Source organism: Canis aureus, chromosome 5 (genome assembly GCF_053574225.1).
Source record: "Canis aureus isolate CA01 chromosome 5, VMU_Caureus_v.1.0, whole genome shotgun sequence".
NCBI lineage: Eukaryota > Metazoa > Chordata > Mammalia > Carnivora > Canidae > Canis > Canis aureus.
Window position 1 is genome coordinate 10,611,443 of NC_135615.1, and position 22,443 is coordinate 10,633,885.

The window sequence follows — 22,443 nt, forward strand, 5'->3', positions numbered from 1 at the left end:
GATCCTGGAAACCGGGGATCAAGTCCTACATCAAGCTCTCTGCCTGGAGCCTGCTTCTCCCTCTGCCTGTGTCTCTGCCTCTCTTTCTCTCTGTGTCTCTCATGAATAAATAAATAAAATTAAAAAAATATATATATATAGCGATTCTACATTTGTATACGTGGAATGTTCAGCACAATAAGTATAGTTACCTTCTGTGTGTGTCTCTCATGAATAAATAAATAAAATATTTTTTTAAAAGGCTGTAAATACATAAATAAAAATATTCCCTGAAACATAAAACATATCTTTGGTAGACTACTTTCTGAGCCAAGAGATCTACATTTTGAACCTCATTAATCCTGGGAGAAATCTATAATTATTGTTACTTCCAATTTGTGTATATTATTCACTTCTAATAATTCATCTAGAAATTATTTTTCTACCTCCAAAGGGGCCTGATAGACTTCCTATCTATTTCTCCTACAGCTTCTTCTACCTTTCCACCACAATACTCATTCAGCACTCACTGACTCAAATAATGTGCTACAGGCATTAAGGATATGTAAATGAAAGGTATGATCCCAAAACTTTAGATTATCATATGCAAGTAATGTGAAGAGACCATCATAATATAAAACAGTGGTTTTTGTAAAAGGATATTGATGGTATGGAGTACCTTAGTATCTTGGGAGTTAGAAAGGCTTCATTGAGAACTATTATTCCTTTTTGTTTTTTAATTGAAGTATAGTTATCATATATTAGTTTCGGGAATACAATATAGCAGCCAGCTGGCTCAGCAGTGTAGCACTGCCTTCAGCCCAGGGCGTGATCCTGGAAACACGGAATCGAGTCCCACATCGGGCTCCCTGCGTGGAGCCTGCTTCTCCCTCTGCCTGTGTCTCTGCCTCTCTTTCTCTCTTTGTGTCTCTCATGAATAAATAAATAAAATTTAAAATATATATATATATATACATATAGCGATTCTACATTTGTATACGTGAAATGCTCAGCACAATAAGTATAGTTACCTTCTGTCACCATACAAAGTTATTACATATTATTGACTATATTCCCTATGCTGTACTTTTCATCCTCATGACTTCTTTTACAACTCAGAGTTTGTATTCCTTAAACTCTTTCACCTATTTTGCCTGTCCACCCCACCGGCAATCATCAGTTTATTGTCTATATTTAGTAGCCAGTTTCTGGTTTTTTGGTTGTTTAGGTTTTGATTCTACATAGAAATAAGATCATGTAGCTTTTGTCTTTTTTCTGTCTGACTTACTTCAGCATATTCAGCATACTTATACTGAGAATAATACACCCTAGGTCCTTCCATGTTGTTGCAAATGGCAATATTTCATTCTTTCTTATGTCTGAGTAATATTTCTTTTTTTTTTCGTCTGAGTAATATTTCTTTGTATATATATATACATATATATATATATACCATATCTTTATCATCTAGTGATGGACACTTGAATTGCTTCCATATCTTGGCTGTTGTAAATAATGCTGCAGTTAACATAGGGGTGCATATATCTTTTTTACTCAATGTTTTGTTTTCTTTGAGTAAATACCCAGTAGTGGGATTACTGGATCATATGGCATTTCTATTTTTAATTTCTTATTGAACCTCCATACTGTTTTCCACAACAGCTGCACCAATTTACATTTCCAACAGCAGTGCACAACAGTTCATTTTTCTCCACATCCTTGCCAACACTTTTTATGTCTTTTTGATTCTAGCCATTCTGACAGGTGCAAGGTGATATCTCATTGTAGTTTTGATTTGCATTTCCCTGATGATGAGTGATTTTGAGCATCTTTTCATGTGTCTGCAGGCCATCTGTGTGTCTTCTTTGGAAAAATGTCTATTCAAGTCCTCTGCCTACTTTTAATAGATTATTAGGTTTTTTTGCATTGAGTTGTGTAAGTTCTTTATATATTTTGGATATTAACCCCTTATCAGATACATCATTTATAGATATCATCTCTCATTAGTAGGTTCCCTTGTTTTGTTGATGGTTTCCTTTGCTGTGCAGAAAAATGTTTTTATTTTGATGTAGTTTCAGCAGTTAATTTTTTATTTTGTTTCCCTTGCCTGAGGAGATATGTCTAGAAAAACGTTGCTATACCCAATATCAAATAATGTCTGTGTTTTCTTCTAGAATTTTTATGATTTTAAGTCTCATATTTAGGTCTTGATTACACTGTGAGTGTAATTTTGTGTATGGTGTAAGACGATGGCCTAGTTTCATTCTTTTGCATGCAGCTACAGTTTTCCCAAAATTATTTCCCCATTGTTTATTCTTGTTGCCTTTTCATATATTAATTGGCCATGTAATTGTAGATTTATTTCTGGGCTCTCTATTCTATTCTGTTGATCTGTGTATCTATTTTGGGGGTCCACTGCCATACTGTTTTGATTACTCTAGCCTTATAGTATAGTTTGGAATCTGGGGTGATGATGCCTCTAGCTTTGTTCTTTCAAGACTGCTTTGGTTATTCAGGGTCTTTTGTCGTTCCATACAAATTACAAATTTTAGGATTATTTGTTCTGGTTCAATGAAAAAATACCATTGGTATTTTGATAGGGATTGCACGGACTCTGTAGAATGCTTTCTGTAGTATGGCCATTTTAACAATATTAATTCTTTTAATGAATGAACATGATGTGTCTTTTCATTTGTTTCATCTTTTGTTTCTTTCATCAATGTCTTACAGTTTCAAAATATAGGTCTTCACCTCCTTGGTTAACTTTATTCCTCAGTATTTTATTCTTTTTGATGCATTTGTAAATCAGATTGTTTTCCTTCTTTTTCTGGTAGTTCATTATTAGTGTGTAGAAATGACACAAATTTCTGTATATTAATTTTGTATCCTGCAACTTTACTGAATTCACTTATCCTACTAGTTTTTTGGTAGAGTCTTTAGGGTTTTCTATATGCCATCTACAAAGAGTGAAAGTTTCACTTCTTCCTTACCAATGTGGACGCCTTTTATTTCTTTTTCTTTTCTGATTGCTGCAGTGAGGACTTCCAGTGCTACATGGAATAAAAGTGATGAGAATAGACATCCATAGAGGAAACTCTTCAGCTTTTTACCATTGAGTATATTGTTAGCTGTGGGTTTGTTTTATATGGACTTTATTATGTTGAGAGATGTTCCCTCTAAACCCATTTTGTTGAGAGTTATCACAAATGGATGTTGAATTTTGTCAGCTGCTTTTTCTTCATCTATTGAGATGACCATATGATTTTTATCATTCATTTTGTTAATATGGTGGATCACATTGACTGATTTGCACATGGTGAACCATCCTTGTATCCCTGTAATAAATTCCACTTGATTATGGTGAATGATCCTTTTTTTAATGTATTATTGATTTCAGTTTACTAATATTTTGTTGAGGATTTTTGCATTTGTGTTTATGAGGGATAGTAAACTGTAATTTTCTTTTTTTATAGTGTCTTTGTCTGGTTTTGGTATCAGGGTAATGATGGCTTCATAGGATAATGTGAAAGCATTCCTTCCTCTTCAAATTTTTGGACTAGTTTGAGAAGAATAGGTCTTAATCTTCTTTAAATATTTGGTAGAATTCACCAGGAGAGCCATCTGATCCTAGACTTTTGTTTGTTGGAAGTTTTTGATTACCAACTCAACTTCGTTATTAGTAATTGATCTGTTCAAATTTTCTGTCTTCCTGACTCAGTTTTAGAAGATTATGTGTATGTTTCCAGGAATTTATTCATTTCATATAGGTTGTTCAGTTTGTTTGCCATGGAATTTTTTGTAGTTGCTTATCATTCTTTATATTTCTGTGGTTGCAGTTGTAACTTACTCCCCTTCATTTCTGGTTTCATTTGAGTCCACTCTTTTTCTTGATGAGTAAAAGTGTATCAGTTTATCTTTTGAAACAACAGCATAGTTTTATTGATCATTTCTGGGTTTTTTAGTTTCTATTTCATTTATTTCCACTTTTATCTTTATTATTTTCTCCTTCTACTAACTTATGGCTTCATTTGTTTATTTTCTCATTCCTTTAGGTTTGTAAAAGATTTCTCTTCTTTCTTGAAGTAGGCAGCTATCACTATAAATTTCCCTTTTATTTTTTTAAATTTCCCTTTTAATACTGCTTTTGCTATAACCCAAAGATCTTGAAACATTGTGTTCCCATTTTCATTTATCTCAAAGTATTGTTTGATTTCATCTTTAATGTCTTCATTGACCTATTGGTTGTTTAGTAACATGTTGTTTAGCCTCCACATGTTTTGTGTTTTCTCTAGTTTTTTTTCTTTCTTAATTGATTTCTAGTTTCATACTGTTGTGTTTAGACAAGATGATTGATGATTTCAATCTTCTTAAATTTATTGGGACTTATTTTGTGGCCTATTATGTGATCTATTCTAGAGAATGTTTCATATGCACTTGAAAAGAATGTATATTCTGGTTTTGGGTGGAATGTCCTGTATATATCTATTAAGGCCATCTAGTCTAATTTGTCATTCACAGCCACTGTTTCCTTATTGGTTTTCTGTCTGGATGATCTATCCATTGATGTAAAGAGGGTGTTAAAGTCCTCTACCATTACTGTATTACTGTCAATTTCTCGCTTTATGTCTGTTCATATTTGCTGTATATATTTATGCTTCCATTTGTGTTCCTATGCTGTGCTCCTAGCACAGATTTGCAATTGTTTTATCCTCTTGTTGGATTGATATTTTATTATTATGTAATGCCTTTCTTTGTCTCTTGTTACAGTCTTTGTTTTAAAGTCTATTTTGTCTGATATAAATATTGCTATCCCAGCTTTTTTTTTTTTTCACTCTCATTTGCATGGTATATGTTTTTTCATCCCTTCACTTTAAATCTGTAAATGTCTTTAGGTCTCTGTGCCTCCTACCCTTCTTGATGTGACTTTTTCTTTATATCTTCAGCTGTGGGAGAGCTGTTCTGCTAGTCTTCAGGTCATTTTCAGAGTGAGTTGTAATATAGTGAATTGCAGCCTTGATATGTCTGTGGGAGGAGGTGAGCTCAAGTTTCTTCTATTCTGCCATCTTCCTAAGCTCCAAAGCCAGTAAAATCCTGTTCAGTTTTATATATGATGATTTTAAATCCAGAGCTTGCAAGTGATTTTGGAGGCTGAGAAGAAGTCCCATGATCTGCTGTCTGCAAGCTAGATACCCAGAAAGGCCTGTAGTGTAGTTTGAAGGCCTGAAAGAGAGTGATGGTATAGATCCCAGTCCAAAACTGAAGGCTTAAGAATCAGGAGTGCTTGAGAGGTTTTCCAATGAGGACAGACTATGTCTGCCTCTCTGAGGAAACTTATTTAATAAAGGAGAGTTAGGCAGACCATGCAGAATAATGCATTCTGGGTGGAAGGAAAATATTCAGAAAGGCACAGAGTTAACAGAGTTAAGTAATAGCCTGAATGTTCAGCCAGTAGTTTTGAATATCTGAGGCATAAAGTATGAAGCAGAGATTAAGATGAAGTAAAACTGGAATAGTAGGCAAGGACCAGATGCCAAGTCTTTAGATGTCATGCATAGGAGCCTCAATTTTTTTTCCTATAGAAAATGAGGAACATTGGTAGATTTTTAATGCTGGTTCAAATTTGTGAGCTCTTAGACAACTTATATAATAGCTCAATGCTCTGTGATACACTCATTGATTGTTTAGTGTTAAGTGATTTAATACATGTGAAGCACTTAAAGATGATTACTATGTACCTGGCACTCACTAAGAATGCCATTAAAGCCTTGTATGATCTAATCCTTGAATTCTTGAGCCTATGTCTCAAAATCTTATCCAGTATTTATTGGACCCGAGATTCAGGTTCATTGTAGTTTTGATTTACATCTCCCTGGTAGCTAATGATATTGAGTGTATTTTCATATGCCTGTTGGCCATTTGTATATCTTCTTTGGAAAAATGACTATTAAGGTATTTTGCCCACTTGCCTATTTAAGGATTATTTGGCTTTTTTGACTTCACATCAGGGAAATGCAAACCAGTGATATATCACTTTATACCCAGTAGGTCAGCTATAATAGAAAAGATAGAGGAATGCCTGGGTGGCTCAGTGGTTGAACATCTGCCTTCCCCTGGGGAGTGGTCTTAGAGTCCTGGGATTGAGTCCCACATTGGGCTCACGTCAAGGAGTCTGCTTTTCCCTCTGCCTATGTCTCTGCTTCTTGCTGCGTGTCTCTCATGAGTAAATAAATAAAATCTTTTTTTAAAAAGATAATTAAAATTCTTGGCAAAGACATGGGGAAATTAGAACTCTTGTGAATGGCTGGTGAGATGTAAAATGGTACAACTGCTTTAGAAAGGTGTCTAGCAGTTCCTCAAGAAATTAAAGAGTTATATGATTCAGCAATCTCATTCCTAGGTATCTAATCAAGGGAATGAAACATGTCTACACAAAAGCTTATACATGAAATGTCTATAGTGGTTTTATTCATAATAGTCAAGAAGTGGAAACAATCCAAGTATCCATCAGATGATGGGTAAGTTCCTGGAAACATATGACTGACCAAGACTGAATCATGAAGAGATAGAAAATCTGAAGGATGCCTGGCTGGCTCAGTCAGCAGAACATGTGATGCTTGATCTTAGAGTTATGAGTTCAAGCCCCATGTTGGGCATAGAGCTTGCTTTAAAAAAAAAGAAATAGAAAATCTGAAGAGACTGATTACCAGTAAGGACATTGAATCAGTAATCAAATATCTGCCAACAAACAGAAGTCTAGGACTCAATGGCTTCATTGGTGAATTTACCAGAAATTCAAAGAGGAATTAATACCAATCCTTCTTTTAATTTTCTTTCTTTCTTTCTTTTTTTTAGATTTTACTTATTCATGAGAGAGAGAGAGGGGGGCATAGACACAGGCAGAGGGAGAAGCAGGCTCCAGGCAGGGAGCCCGACGCAGGACTCGATCCCAGGTCTCCAGGATCACACCCTGGCTGAAGGCAGCACTAAACCACTGAGCCACCCAGGCTACCCAATACCAATACTTCTTAAACTTTCCAAAAAAATAAAATGCCCTGATACCAAAACCAGACAAGAATAGCACAAGAAGAAATTATAAGCTAGTATCCCTCATGAACATAGATGCAAAAATCCTCTAAGAATATTAGTAAGCCAGATTCAACAATATATTAAAAGTATCATACACCATGATCAGGTGTGATTTATTCCAGGGATACAAGGACAGTTCAACATCTGCAAATCAATCCAAGTGATATACCACATTAACAAAATGAGATTAAAGTTATACATACACTGGGTGTTATTCTATATGTTGGCAAATTGAACACCAATAAAAAATAAATTTACAAAAAAAAAGAGATTAAAGTTATATTATCACAGGGCACCCGGGTGGCTCAGTGGTTTGAGCATCTACCTTTGACTTAGGTCATGATCCCAGGATTCCTGGAATCGAGTCCCACATCAGGGTCCCCACAGGGAGTCTGCTTCTCCCTCTGCGTATGTCTCTGCCTCCCTCTGTGTGTCCCTCATGAATAAATAAATAAAATCTTTTTTAAAAAAGTTATCACAACAGATGCAGAGAAAACCTTTTGACAAAATTCAGCATCCATTCCTGATAAAAATTCTCAACCAAGTAGGTATAGAGGGATATACCTCAATGTAACAAAGGCCATATATGACAAGCCCACAGCTAATACTCATACTCAACAGTGAAAGCTTTTCCTCTAAGGAATAAGATTAGGATGCCCACATTTGCCATTCTTATTCAGCATAACATTGGAAGTACTTTCAGAACAATTAGGGGAGAAAAAGAAATAAAAGGCATCCAAATTAGAAAGGAAGAAGTAAAACTGTCACTTTTGTAGATGACATAATATTATATATATTTTTAAACCCTAAAGATGCCACAAAACAACTATTAGAACCAATCAACAAATTTAATAAGGTTTCAGGACACAAAAATCAGTTATACAAAAAGAATAAAATCCCTAAGAATAAATTTAACCATGGAGGTAAAAGATCTATATACTATCTGTTAACAATGATGAAAAAAACTGAAAAAGACACAAATAAATGCAAAGATATACCATGCTCATATTGTTTAAATGTCCATACTATGCAAAGTAATCTAGATTCAATGCAATCATATTAACATTCCAATGGCATTTTTCACAGAAATAGAACAGACAATTGTGGCGTGTATATGGAACCACAGAAGACTCTCAATAGCCAAAGCAGTCTTGAGAAAGCCAGAGGCATCACACTGTCTAATTTCAAACTATATTACACAACTGTAGTAATCAAAACAGTATGGTGTCGACATGAAAATAGACGCATAAAACAATGGAACAAAATAGCCCAGAAATAAACCCACACATATATGGTCAGTTAATTTACCATAAAAGAGCCAAGATTGTACAATGAAGGAAAGTCTCTTCAGTAAATGGTGTTGGGAAAACTGGACAGCCACATGCAAAAGAATGAATCTGGACTACCATCTTACATCATACACAAAATTAATTCAAAATAGATTAAAGAAGGGATTCCCTGGGTGGCTCAGCAGTTTAGTGACTGCCTTCGGCCCAGGGCGTGATCCTGGAGTCCCAGGATCGAGTCCCACATCGGGCTCCCTGCATGGAGCCTGCTTCTCCCTCCGCCTGTGTCTTTGCCTCTCTTTCTCTCTCTCTCTCTCTCTCTCTCACATGAATGAATGAATTAATTAATTAATTAATTAATTAATTAAATCTTTAGGGGAAAAAAAGACAAAATGGATTAAAGACTTGAACATAAAACTTGAAACCATAAAGCTCCTAGAAGAAAACAGACGGTGAGCTCCAAGACAAGGCACATAGATACAGAGAACAAACAGGTGGTTGCCAGAAGTAGGGGATGGGCAAAGTGGGTTAAGGGAGTCAAAAGGTACAAACTTCCAGTTTAAAATAAATAAGTTATAGAGATGTAATATACAACATAGTGACTATCGTTAGTATAGCATTGCACATTTGAAAGTTGGTAAGAGAATAGATCTTAAAACTTTGTATCAAAAGAAAAAAATTTGTAACTATGTATGGTGACGATTTAACTAGACTTATTATGGTGACCAATTTGCAGTATACACAAATAGCGAATTGTTATGTTATACACCTGAAACTAATATAATGTTATATGCCAATTATACTTCAATAAAAGTGTATTTACATCTTAGGTAGCTGGAATAAGAGCATATGGGAACTCCATACTATTTTTACAACTTTTCTATGAGTCTGAAATGATTTCAAACTAAAAGGTAAAGTACTTTAAATGAAAATATAAGTTACAGAATGGAAGAAAACGTATCTAACAAAGATCTTGTGTCCACAAAACATAACGAACTCTTATCCAATTAACAAATAAGAGAGACATAAACACATACTTAATAAAAGTAGCTACTCAGTTGGTCAATAACCACATAAAGATACTCAAGAACATTTGTAATCTGGGAAATACAAATTATTACCAAAATAAAACACATTTCATTCCCACCAGGATGGTCAAAACTGATATTAAGTGTGGGTGAGGACCTGGAGGGACCCTTTATACATTGCTGGTTAAAATGTAAAACAGTATAATTTGTTTATAAAAATACTTATATAGTTTCTTATAAAATAGAATGTATACTTTCCCTGTGACCTAGCAATTCCACCACCAGGTATTTATCCAAGAGGAATTTAAACACATACAGCCATTAAGAAGACAGGTATACATAAATATCCATAGCAGCTGTATTCATAATACATGATAACCAACAGCTGGCAGCTACCCAAATGTCCATCAGTAGGAGAATGGATAAACATTGGGATATGAATCTTTCTTCTGATATGTGTTGTGGAATATTTGCTCCCTTTTCAAATATGGATTTGAAACTTATGGATTTCCTTTTCATTCTTTTTAAGATTTTATTTATTTATTCATGAGAATACACAGGAGAGAGAGAGAGAGAGAGAGAGGCAGAGACACAGGCAGAGGGAGAAGCAGGCTCCATGCAGGGAGCCCAATGTGGGATTCGATCCCGGGTCTCCAGGATCACACCCCGGGCCAAAGGTGGTGCTAAACTGCTGAGCCACCCGGGCTGCCCCCCATTTTTTTTTTAAGATTTTATTTATCTATTCATGAGAGACACAGAGAGAGGCAGAGACATAGGCAGAGGGAGAGGCAGGCTTCCTGCAGGGAGCCTGATGTGGGACTCGATCCTGGAACTCCACAATCATGCCCTGAGCCAAAGGCAGATGCTCAACCACTGAGCCACCTAGGGGTCCCTCCTTTTCATTTATAAACAGTTTCTTTGAAAGGCCAAAAGTTTAATTTTAGCAAGATCCAAATATTTGTGGTTTTACCATTTTAAAGTTATTACTTAAAAATTAATGGTATTCTGATGCTGACATAAAGTTGCCCAAACTTCTACAGTGGACTCTCAGGAGGGAGGGGTGGAGGCACTAACAGGAGTTTCTGTTATTTTGCAACTTGGGTGGATTCTGCAGCCTTTTATTAAAAGAGGGACCCCCCACTCAAGGAGAGCCAGTTTGCAAGTAACAGCATAAAAGGACTTAAGTACAGTATATAAAGGGGAAATGTGTTTCCTATAGAACCCAAAAAGACCTAAAAGGAGTTGTGAGTTCTGAGAGAATCAATAGCTGTTTCTTGATAGCATCATGAGTGGAACAGCTTTCTGTTTACCAGTTAATTTTCAGGTCTTTAACTAAGGTGGCAGGAACTTACACCAAGTATAAGGCAGTGGCCCATTTTCTTTCTGTGAGCTTCTGAATGAATAGGTCAAATGAATCTCCTCAGGGGAAGAAGTCACCAGTGTAATACCTGTCTTCCTGGAGAAAGCAAGATCTAGTTAAGATCTTGACCTTAAAGACTGTGTGACAACAAGGCTGTTGAGTTTCCCCATGGTAGCTGGGTAAGAAGTATCTCATATTTTGGAGGTGAGGTAGACTGTAGTCAAAGGGCACTGGATGGCATAGTTGGTTAAGTGTCCAGCTCTTGGTTTTGGCTCAGGTCATGATCTCAGGATCATAAGATTGAGCCCTGCATCAGGCTCCATGCTCAGCACAGAGTCTGCTTGGGTTTCTTTCCCTCCTCTCCTTCTGCCTACCCCTGGCTCATTCACTGTCGTTAACATAAATAAATCTTTAAAAAACAGATTTTTTTAAAAAAGAAGCTGTGGAAATAGTCACTGAACAAAACATTCACCAAATCTATAATGGCAAAATATTTACCATTGCTGATTGGATGAAGTCAGTAACTGCAATAATACTGGCTATGAGAACCTTAATGAGGCCCCCAGCATGAAGCTTGAGGTAATCCACTGTGAGGCACCATTCATTCTTCCCAAGTTTAAGAGCGAGCCAAATTGAGCTGTTAAATGGCAAAGCAGTGGGGATAAATCACCCCTTCTCTAAATATGTCTTGTATAGTAGGTTTCAATCATTAAGGCCATGTTTTAATATACATTGGACCATATTAACTATTTTAATGGGGGAGAAGGTCCATGGGGTTCCATTTTATCAAGATAATTTGTAGTGCCAACTATTTAATTTTATTACTCATCTAGTCAGAGAGTCCATGACCACTATGGGATATTTTAGGACAATGGATACTGTGACCATGAACAAAGTAGGCAAGAAGAGTAGTTCCTGTAGTTAAGGTGAGGCATACCTGTTTGTCCTCTCATCATGTTCAGTAGTTCTTCTAATATTATTGTTTAAACTTAGTGGTATCCCCAATGTAGCTATAATTTGAGCCCCTATATTAAAGCCAAACTTTGGCAATTGGTATATTTTAGCAGATTTTAAATTAATTCAGAACCAGTATTATAGAGGCACAAAAGCCAGTATATGCCCTTTTGTCTTTATGTTGTGTGAATTGTTTTAGTAAATTTCAGGTTACCAACTGGCCCTAATTTGTGAACTTTTAGTTTTTGTTTCCTCCTTGTTGTGGACTGAATTATGCTTCCCCATCTTCACACATTGAACCTCTAACCCCAATGTGACTGACTATTTGGAAATAGGGCCTTTAGGGAGGTAATTAAGGCTAAATGAGGTCATAAGAGTAGAGCTGGAATCTGATAGAACTGGTGTCTTTATAAGAAGAGGAAGAGAAAAAAAAAAAGAAGAGGAAGAGAGACCAGGGATCTCCTTCTTTTCCTCCCACATACAGAGGAAGGGCCATGTGAAGATACAGTTAGAGGAAGACCATCTACAAGCCAGGAAGAGAGCCCTCACCAGAAACAACTCTTATGGCATCTTACTCTTGGACTTCTAACTCTGGAACTGTGGGAAAATAGATTTCTATTGTCTGAGCCACTCCACCTATGGTACTTTATTATAGCCACCCTAACAGACCAATGGACTCCCCCTGTATCTAGGTTTCTTTTTTTCCTGCTATTGGTGGTGGTTACTAGATATATTTCAAGGAGCTATTCGCTATATACTGCTTATATTTATAAATTTCTTCCATTAGAGAGACTCAAATCAGTATCATCAGATTTAGGACTCTTCCTCGTGACAGTGGTTGAATTAATGCCTTGGCTTTCCACTGGTATTCATGGGTGATTTTCTCTATAACCCTAAGAATCAAGATCTTTCTGGGGTTAGAGAAATAGGCAGCAGAAGCTACAGAAGAATTTTGTAGGGTCCTACAGAGCCATGTGGCTTTAGAATAAATCTCAGTAATTCAACTCTTCAAATAATGCCTGCTGTTCTTCCACATACAAATGACCACCCAGTGGACCTATATATTGTAGAAGCTGCAAGTCTTTTCCCCAAGCCCTCCATAGAATAGGGGCTGACATCTGATTGAGACACACAACCAGTCAGACACAGGATGAGTCTTTCCTGAATCTAGTGTTAGTCATGGTTTATGATGGAATCATAACACACAATTCAATATAAGACACATAAGACAGGTTTGAGCTGGGACACATGACTCAAGGCAACCCAAAGGAGAACCCAATCCCATATTCCTCTCCCTATACACCAGTTATTGAAACTTCCACCTTAAATTGGTTCAGTCTATAACAGGCTTGGTAAAATTCAGCAAATGTAGCACCAAGCCACAGAGCCAGTTAACAAACTAAAGCAAGAGAACAAAGTCCCTCAGCCAGCAGTAGTAGTCCTCCTCTATCTGTCCTGCTTCCAATACCAGTTGTGTGGCTGCCTTGCAGGGACATGATGGACCTCCTCCACACCCAAAATCTGGTTCAGATACTTAAGACTGATGATGTCACGCACGCAAACACACACACACACGCACACACACAAGAGTGTACAAAAATCGGCTTATTATATAATAAAGCTCTCTGAGGCAAACAGGGTAGACTTCCCATATTAGCCCAAAATTGCTTGAGAGAACAAGGTAGAGACTGACTTAGAGTTTTTCATTGTGCTTGAGAGTGGGGCTGAGGGATCTTGGGCACAGGGAGGGGTTTGCAAGGTTTCAGTCTCCTGGGCTTTCTCAACAGCTTTCCCAGATATAGGGTACGAGGGGAAGAGGGAAGAGTGAGACTTCAAAGCTACCATCAAATATAAAATGGAGTCAGCTCTTCGTTACATTACTAAATTACCATGAATGGATTATTCTAGTACATACTATTTAGGTTAGAATTTGAATAATATAATGTGTGTTTCACCATTTTAAATAAGACTTAACAAATTTTTTCATATAAAATTATATTCTTGGTAAATAGATCACCTTGACCACATTTGTTTATCATTAGTCCTTTCTAAATCCCCACAAAATGAGAATAAAGTAATAAAACAGGCATAAATAAACCCTGGAACAAAGAATAGAGGAGACAATAATAGCTGTCAGGGAATGTTAATGAAATTTTATTAGATGGGGAGCAGTAGATAATTACCAGCATGTTAGGCCTTATCTTTCGCCACTCTGTCCTTGCAGGGACCTGTCTCATGTGACAGAAGCCCAGAAGAGTTCAGGAATTAAAGGTGTTGGGTAGGATAAAGGACTGAGATAAAAGACTATGCAAGGAGTAGTTTGACACCTTCCTCCAGATCTTTTCCCTATCCTGAATTTGTTATTTAACAGTGTTCTAAGGAAAGGAATAAAAATGGGCAGAAAGCTTTATTGAAAAATAGCCTGAGGAACACCAATCCAAGAATTCAATTATGCAAACCTCCAGTAACTACTCCCTCAGCCTTTCTCAAGCAGGATTTAAGGAAAGAATTATGACCTACTGCCCTATGCATCTATTGTGTGTAATGAACTAACTTTTCTCCTGTGCTAGTTATGTACCATCCTTGGGAGAATTTAAAAAATGTCATTTGAATAATTTTCTGTACCTTATGGTTCAGACAAAGAACACCAGTTAAGGAAGAGTACTCCCAAATGCTAAATCAAAAATATTATTGCTTTCCTAGGAAAATCACAGAGATTAATACTTTGATTAGAGATTTAAGAAAGTCTTATCACATCCCCATATTACTCCATATCACAAATTTTTTTAAAGATTTTATTTGTTTATTCATGAGAGATACAGAGACACAGGCAGAGGGAGAAGCAGGCTCCATAAAGGGAAGCCTGATGTGGGACTTGATCTCTGGTCTCCAGAATCACACCCCAGGCTAAAGGCAGTGCTAAACCGCTGAGCCACCAGGGCTGCCCTCCATATCACAAATCTAATTAGAAATTGATGCCAGGGGTGCCTGGGTGACTCAGTCAGTTAAGCGTCCAACTCTTTGTTTCGGCTCAGCTCATGATCTTGGGCCATGGTGTTGAGCCTCACATCTACCTCCATGCTCTGTTCAGACTCTGCTTGAAATTCTTTCTCTCTCCCTCTGCCCACCCCCCTGCTTGAGTATGTGTGCACTTTCTCTCTCTCTAAAATAGGTAGGTAGGTAATTAAATAGACTCCTTAAGAAAAAGAAATTGATGCCAGTCCCAACTATGGTTCTGGATGTGGTCATCTTGGGCCAGCTTTGTCCCTCCATTTGATTTCACTATTACCTCATAAGGACACCAACTCTTTGGAAGACTTCTCTTCCAGGTTTTAGCTATCAACATTGTTAATAACACTGCACTAGCTCTTTAGTCCTCCTCCACCCTTTGTAAATAAACTCTCAACAAACAAAATAAAGTACACCATCAACTTAAGGGAAAAAAAATCCTTCTAGAAATCAATCCCATTTAACAATTGCATCAAAAAGAATAAAATTCCTTGGAATAAATTTAGCCAAGAAAGTAAAAGTGAAGCGAAAGATTGAAAACTTTAAAACATTCATGAAAAAAAAAAAACTGAAGACAACACAAATAAATGGAAAGATACTCTGTGCTCATGGATTAGAAGAATTAATATTGCTAAAATGACCATACTACACAAAGCAGTCTACAAATTCACTGCAATCCCTATCAAAATTTCAGTGCCATTTTTCAGGGAACTAGAACAAACAATTTTAAAATTGTATGAAACTACAAAGACCCTGAAGGGCCAAAGCAGTCTTGAGAAAGAACAATGCTAAAGGCTTCATCTTCCTGGTTTCAAACTGTATTGCAAAGCTAGAATAATGCAGTATTGGTATTGGCATAAAAACAGACACACAAATAAAGGGCCCTGAAATAAGCCTACACATACATGGTCAATTAATTTATGATAGAGAAGCCACTGGGGAAAGGATTGACCCTTCAATAAATGTTGGGAAAACTGGACAGCCATATGCAAAACAATGAATGTGGGCCACTATCTTATACCACTTACACTTAAAAATTAAAATGGATTAAAGACTTGAACTTAGAGTTCCACAGTGGATAGAGAGGGCCCCAGAGAGCCCTGAGCAACCCCACCAATTCCAGTGGCCTAGTTCCCATCACACCCAGGAGGAGCCACAGCTGACCCCAGTCACCGTCACCACATCCACAAGCAGCCATCCGCCACCCCTATCCTCAGCACTGCAGACACCAAGTCCTACCCCACCCAGCAGTGGCATAGCTGGCACCTGCCGGTGGGGACAACAAGATCATCTCAAGGAAGGTTGTGGGAACAGTAAAATGGTTCAATGTAAGAAATGGATATGGTTTCATCAACAAGAATGACACCAAGGAAGATGTATTTGTGTACCAGTCTACCATAAAGAAGAATAACCCCAGGAAGTACCTTCACAGTGTACGAGATGAAGAGACTATGGAGTTTGATGTTGAGTGAAAAAAGGTTTGGGAGGCAGTAAATGTGAGAGGCCCTGATGGAGCTCCAGTGTAAAGCAGTAAATATGAAGCAGACCATAACCATTATAGATGCTACCCACATCACAGGGGTCTTCCACACAATTCCCAGCAGAATTACCAGAATAATAAGAGTAGGGAAAAGAAGGGTGGATAGATCAGAGTGTGCCCCTGAAGGCCAGGCCCAACAGTGCTGCCTTTCCACAGGCAAGGGTTCCCACCTTACTACATCCCAAACCCACATGGGTGTGGACCACATGTGGACCAGTCTTCCAACCCTTCTGTGCAGGGAGAGGTGATGGAAGATACTGACAAACAGGGTGCAGGAGAACAAGGTAGATAAGTGAGACAGAATATGCATTAGGGTCACACACCACAATTCTGCAGCAGTCCTCCTTGCCAAAGACAGCCTAGAGAGAAGGGCAAATAAGGAAATAAGGAAAATCAAGGCGATGAGGCCCAAGGTCAGCAGCCACCCCAATATGGGTACGTCCACAACTTCAGTACCATCACAGACTCCCAGCAAACCCTAAATCACAAGATGGCAAAGACAAAAGCAGCCAGTCCACTGGCTGAGAATTCATCCACTCCCTAGGCTAAGCAAGGCAGGGCTGAATAAGTGTCAGCTTACCATCTCTACCATCATCGAGTTTGGTCCAATAAGAAGAAATGAATATGGAATTCCAGCAATAAGAAATGAACAAAAGTTCGGAGCTGAAGACTTTTAAGTGCTTGCTTTTTGCCCATTGATCAGATAAATAGAACTATCTGCATTATCTATGCAGCATGGGTTTTTTTTTTATTATTTTTTAAATTTTGTTACTATTTTTATCTAAGGATGTCTCTTTCTGGTAATGACAGACATGGTCTTTATAAAAAGGAAAAAAAAAAAACTTGGTTTTTCTCAATTACCATTAAAGGTTTTTAAATTGTTTCATATTTGGTCTAGTTGAGATTTAAGAACCTCAGTTTTAATTTGTAATAAAAATTTACAACTTGGGATGCCTGGTAGCTCAGTAGTTGAGCATCTGCCTTCGGCTCAGGGTGTAATACCAGGTATGGGGATCAAGTCCCACATTGGGCTCCCTGTGAGGAGCCTGCTTCTCCCTCTGTCTATGTCTCTACCTCTCTCTGTGGGTCTCTCATGAATAAATAAATAAATCTTAAAAAGAAAAGTTCATAACTCGATTTTTTTTTAAGATTTTCTTTATTTGAGAGAGAGACAGAGGCAGCATGAGCTCTGGGAAGGAGTAGAGGGAGAGAGAGAAGTAGACTCTCCACTGAGTAGGAAGCCTGATGCAGGACTCAATCCCAGGACCCTGGGATCATGACCTGAGCCAAAGACAGATGTTTAACTGACTGAGCTACCCAGGCACCCCACAACTTGATTTTAAAAAAGTGAACAAGTAGCAAGCACCAGTTAATAAAGGTCTTAGATAATTTAAAAAGAAAAAAACTCCTAGATGAAAAAAAAGATGGTAATATTCTTAACAGAAGTCTTAGCAATGACTTTCTTGATCTGACATCAAAAGTAAAGGCAACAAAAGTAAAAATAAACAAGTGGAACTGTATCAAACTAAAAGACTTCTGCAAAGCAAAGGAAACCATCAACAAAATGAAAAGGCAGTGCACTGAATGGGAAAAAATATTTGCAAATCCTATATCTGATAAGGGGTTACTATAAAGAACTTAGTACAACTCAATAGCAGAAAAACAATCTGATTAAAAAATGCACAGAGGATGTAAATAGATATTTTTCCAGAGAAGACATACAAATGGCCAACAGATACATGAAAAGATGCTCAAGATTACTAATCATCAGGGAAATGCAAGTCAAAACCATAATGAGATATCACCTCATATTTGTTGGAATGGCTAGCATCAAAAGAAAAAAAAGAACAAATGTTGGCAAGAATCTGAAGGAAAGGGAACCCCTGTGCACACTGTTGGTGGGAAGGTAAATTGGTGCAGCCACTATGGAAGACACTATGGAGATTCCTCAAGAAATTAAAAATAGAACTACCATATGATCTAGCAATTCCATTTCTGAGAACTTATCTGAAGGAAGCTGGAAATACTAAACTCAGAAAGATATGTGCACCTCCATTTTCCCTGCAGCATTATTTACAGTAGCCAAGATACGGAAACAATTTAAGAGTCCATTGACAGATGAATGGATATAGAAAATACACTCTGTGTGTGTGTGTGTGTGTGTGTGTGTGTATACATAACTATGCAACCATAAAAAAAAGAAGGAATTCTTGCCCTTTTGACAACACAGATGGACCTTGAGGGCGTTATGCTAAGTGAAATAAGTCTGTAGGGCAAATACCATATGATCTCATTTGTATTAGAATTCAAAACCAAACGAAAAACCATGCTCCTAGATACAAAGAACAGATTGGTAGTTGCCAGAGGGGGAGAGTGAGGGGTAGGTGAAATGGATGGAGTTCAAAAGGTACAAACTAGTTATGAAATAAGTCATAGGATGTAATTTACAGCATGACAACTATAGTTATTTCTGTATTGCATATTTAAAAATTGCTGAGAGTAAATCTTAAAAGTTCCCATCAGATACCACCTCATACCTGTCAGAATGGCTAAATTAACACAAAAAACAACAGGTGTTAGGATGTGGAGAAAGAGGAACCCTCTTGCACTGTTGATGAGAATGCAAACTGGTACAGCTACTCTGAAAAATAGTATGGAGGTCCCTCAAAAAGTTAAAAATAGAACTACCCTATTATCCAGCAATTGCACTATTAGGTATTTACCCAAAGGATACAAAAATATTGATTCGAAGGGGTACATGGACCCCCAGTGTTTATAGCAGCATTGTCAACAATAAGCAAACCATGGAGAGCCCAAATGTCCATAAGAAGATGTGATGATAGATAGATAGATAGATAGATAGATAGATAGATAGATAGAGGCATATTATGTATACTATATACATGTTATATATATATTATATATATAATGGAATATTTCTCAGCCATCAAAAGAATGAAATCTTACTATTTGCAATGATGTGGATGGAGCTACAGTATATTATGTTAAGTGAAATAAATCAGAGAAAGACAAATACCAAATTATTTCAATCATACTTAGAATTTGCAAAACAAAACAGATGAACATATGGGAGGAGAAAAGAAAAGGGGGACAAACCATAAGAGGCTCTTAAAGATAGAAAACAAAGGGGTGATGGAGGGAAGTGGGTAGGGGATGGGCTAGATGAAGGATGGGTACTAAGGAGGGCACTTGTTATGATGAGCACTGGGTGGTTTATGTAAGTGATGAATCACTGAATTCTACTCCTGAAACCAATATTGCACTGTTTGTTAACTAACGAGAACTTTTTAAAAATTTATTTAAATTCTAATCACAACAAAACAAAAATCTGTAACTGTTTATGGTGACTAGACTTATTGTGATCATTTTTTTTTTAATTTTTATTTATTTATGATAGTCACAGAGAGAGAGAGAGAGAGAGAGGCAGACACAGGCAGAGGGAGAAGCAGGCTCCATGCACCGGGAGCCCGACGTGGGATTTGATCCCAGGTCTCCAGGATCGCACCCTGGGCCAAAGGCAGGCGCCAAACCGCTGCGCCACCCAGGGATCCCCCTGATCATTTCTTAATACAGTCGACTCTTGAACAACGTGGGGTTAAGAGGTGCCAATGCACTCTCCCCACACCTAGTGCTGAGTTGAAAACTGTATAACTTTGACTCCTCAAAAACTACTAATAGCTTACTGTTGCCCAGAAGCCTAATAACATAACCAGTCGATTAACACATATTTTGTATGGTATATATTATATATTCTTGCAATAAAGTAAGCTAGAGAACAAATATTACTAAAATCATAAGGAAAAGAAAATACATTTACAGTACTGTATTTATTTAAAAAGAAAAAAATCTATGTGAGGAGGACCCATGCAGTTCAAATCCATGTTTTCAAGCAAGGGTCAACCATATATACAAATATCAAATCACTATGTTGTACATCTGATATAGGTACAATATATAATGTTGAATTATACCTCAATTTAAAAAAAAATCCCTCCAGGGAAACCTGGGTGGCTCAGTTGGTTCAGTGTCCAACTTAGTTTCTGCTCAAGTCATAATCTCAGGGTCATGGGATCAAGCTCCACCCTCCGTGGGGAATCTGCTTGAGTTTCTCTCCCTCTGATCCTCCCCTACAGTGCTTATGCTCACTCTCTCTCTCTCAAATAAATAAATCTTAAAAAAAAAAAAAATCCATCCAGTAGCTTTATGTGACATGCAAAATAAAGAAGCTAGAATCCTTGCAATGGCCTCTAAGTTCTTATGTGATTTCACCTTCTTACCTCTCCAGCCTCCTTTCCTCTCCCTGCCTTTCTGCTTAGCTTTGCTACAGCCACTCTGGTCATCTCATTATTCCTCAAACATCCTAGACATGATCCCCACCTCAAGCCCTTTATAACTTGCGGTTTCCTATCCCAGAGTAATCTTACTGTGTTATTATTATTATTTTATTTATTTGAGATAGAGAGCATGAGCAGGGAGCAAAGGGAGAGGGAGCAGACTCCCCACTGAGCAGGGAGCCCGATGCAGGGCTTGATCCCAGGACCCTGGGATCATGACCTGAGCTTAAAGGCAGACATTTAACTGAGCCACCCAGATGCCCACTGTATTATCTTTTACTATGTATCAAATCACCACAACACTTAGTGGCATGAAATATTTTTAAAGCAATGGATCAAACATCCTTGTGTCCATTTCTCCAGAGGGATTTATTTATTGTTGCTCCCAAAGAAGCAGTAAAAAGGAATTTGAACTATATGCATTATCTTAAGCAAAGTTTCTCAAACTCTGTAGTAAAGAACCAGGTTTAAAATATTTTTATTTTTTAAGGCAGGGGTAGAGAATATGCAATTTGGAGGAGGGTAGTAGGGAGAGGGAGTAAAGTCTCAAGGAGACTCCCCACTGAGGGCTGAGCTCAATGTGGGGCTCGATCTCATGAACCATGAGATCATGTATGATGTGAGCCAAAATCAAGAGTCAGTCATTCAATCCAATGAGCCACCCAGGCACCTCAGTTTAGAATATTTTTTATTTCCATCTGTTGCTGACCAATCTGTAGTCCTGTTGTGCTTAATAAGAATGCAACTCATACTCAACGTGACCCACCATAGTAGTTTAACATCTCACTTGTTTATATTCTTTTTAAAAGAAGAGTTTAGGGGCACCTAGGTGCTCAGTCAGTTAAGCATCTACCTTAGCCTCAGGTCATGATCCCAGGGTACTGGGATCAAGCCCCACATTGAGCTCTGCTCAGCAGAGAGCCTGCTTCTCCCTCTTCCTCTGCCTACTGTTCTGTCTACTTATGCGTGTGTGCTCTTTCAATCTCTCTCTCTCATAAATAAATAAAATATTTTTTAAATAGAAATAAATAAGAGTTTACTGCTTACATAGTTGTTGTGGCAGTTTTAATTTGCTGTTTCTAACCCTTTAAGTTTCTGGACTTACTTTGTCCCAGTTGGTAACAAACTATTGGCCAGTTGGCACCAGCCCATGGACCATACCTTAGGGTCACTGGTCCAGAGAAGATTTCTCTTTGGGAAGGTAGCTAACTCATAGATGGAGGAGATCTTTCTGGGCACAACATGAAATGATTGCTGCTGAAGGGTCACAACCTTAGAACAACAGTTTGGGATCAGTTACAAGCTTTTCTCTAGGGATCCCTGGGTGGCGCAGCGGTTTGGCGCCTGCCTTTGGCCCAGGGCGCGATCCTGGAGACCCGGGATCGAATCCCACATCGGGCTCCCGGTGCATGAAGCCTGCTTCTCCCTCTGCCTGTGTCTCTGCCTCTCTCTCTCTCTGTGACTATCATAAATAAATTTAAAAAAAAAAAAAAACAAGCTTTTCTCTAAACTTTCTTTTACTCTTAAGAGTAAAAGGAAAAATGATTTGTTTTTAATTTTGTTGTTTGGTTGTTTTTACATACAGTTTGTCCACAAATATAGTCAAGGGCACTTAATTGCTCAGTTTTTAAATTGGAAAGGAAAACTGTAGAGATGAAAGTCAAATATACATTCTGAAACACAGTCATTATAGAACATGGATTTGGAAAGTAGCTGATTATTAGCTATACCATCCACATTATTAAGTATACATTATTAGATATATCTCATATATCTAATATTTTAACTGGGTGATGCTATTTGCAAGGACATTATGTTAGGTAAAATTTCTGAGAATTTCTGAGTT

The 22,443-nt window shown here is 37.6% G+C and overlaps 1 protein-coding gene and 1 pseudogene across 1 annotated transcript in view; both read left to right on the top strand.

Moving 5' to 3' along the window:
- Positions 1-22,443, top strand: part of DNAJC1 (DnaJ heat shock protein family (Hsp40) member C1) — a 205,992-nt gene that overhangs the window by 152,723 nt on the left and 30,826 nt on the right. The window lies entirely within an intron of this gene.
- LOC144313253 (Y-box-binding protein 1 pseudogene) lies at positions 11,307-16,985 on the top strand (annotated as a pseudogene).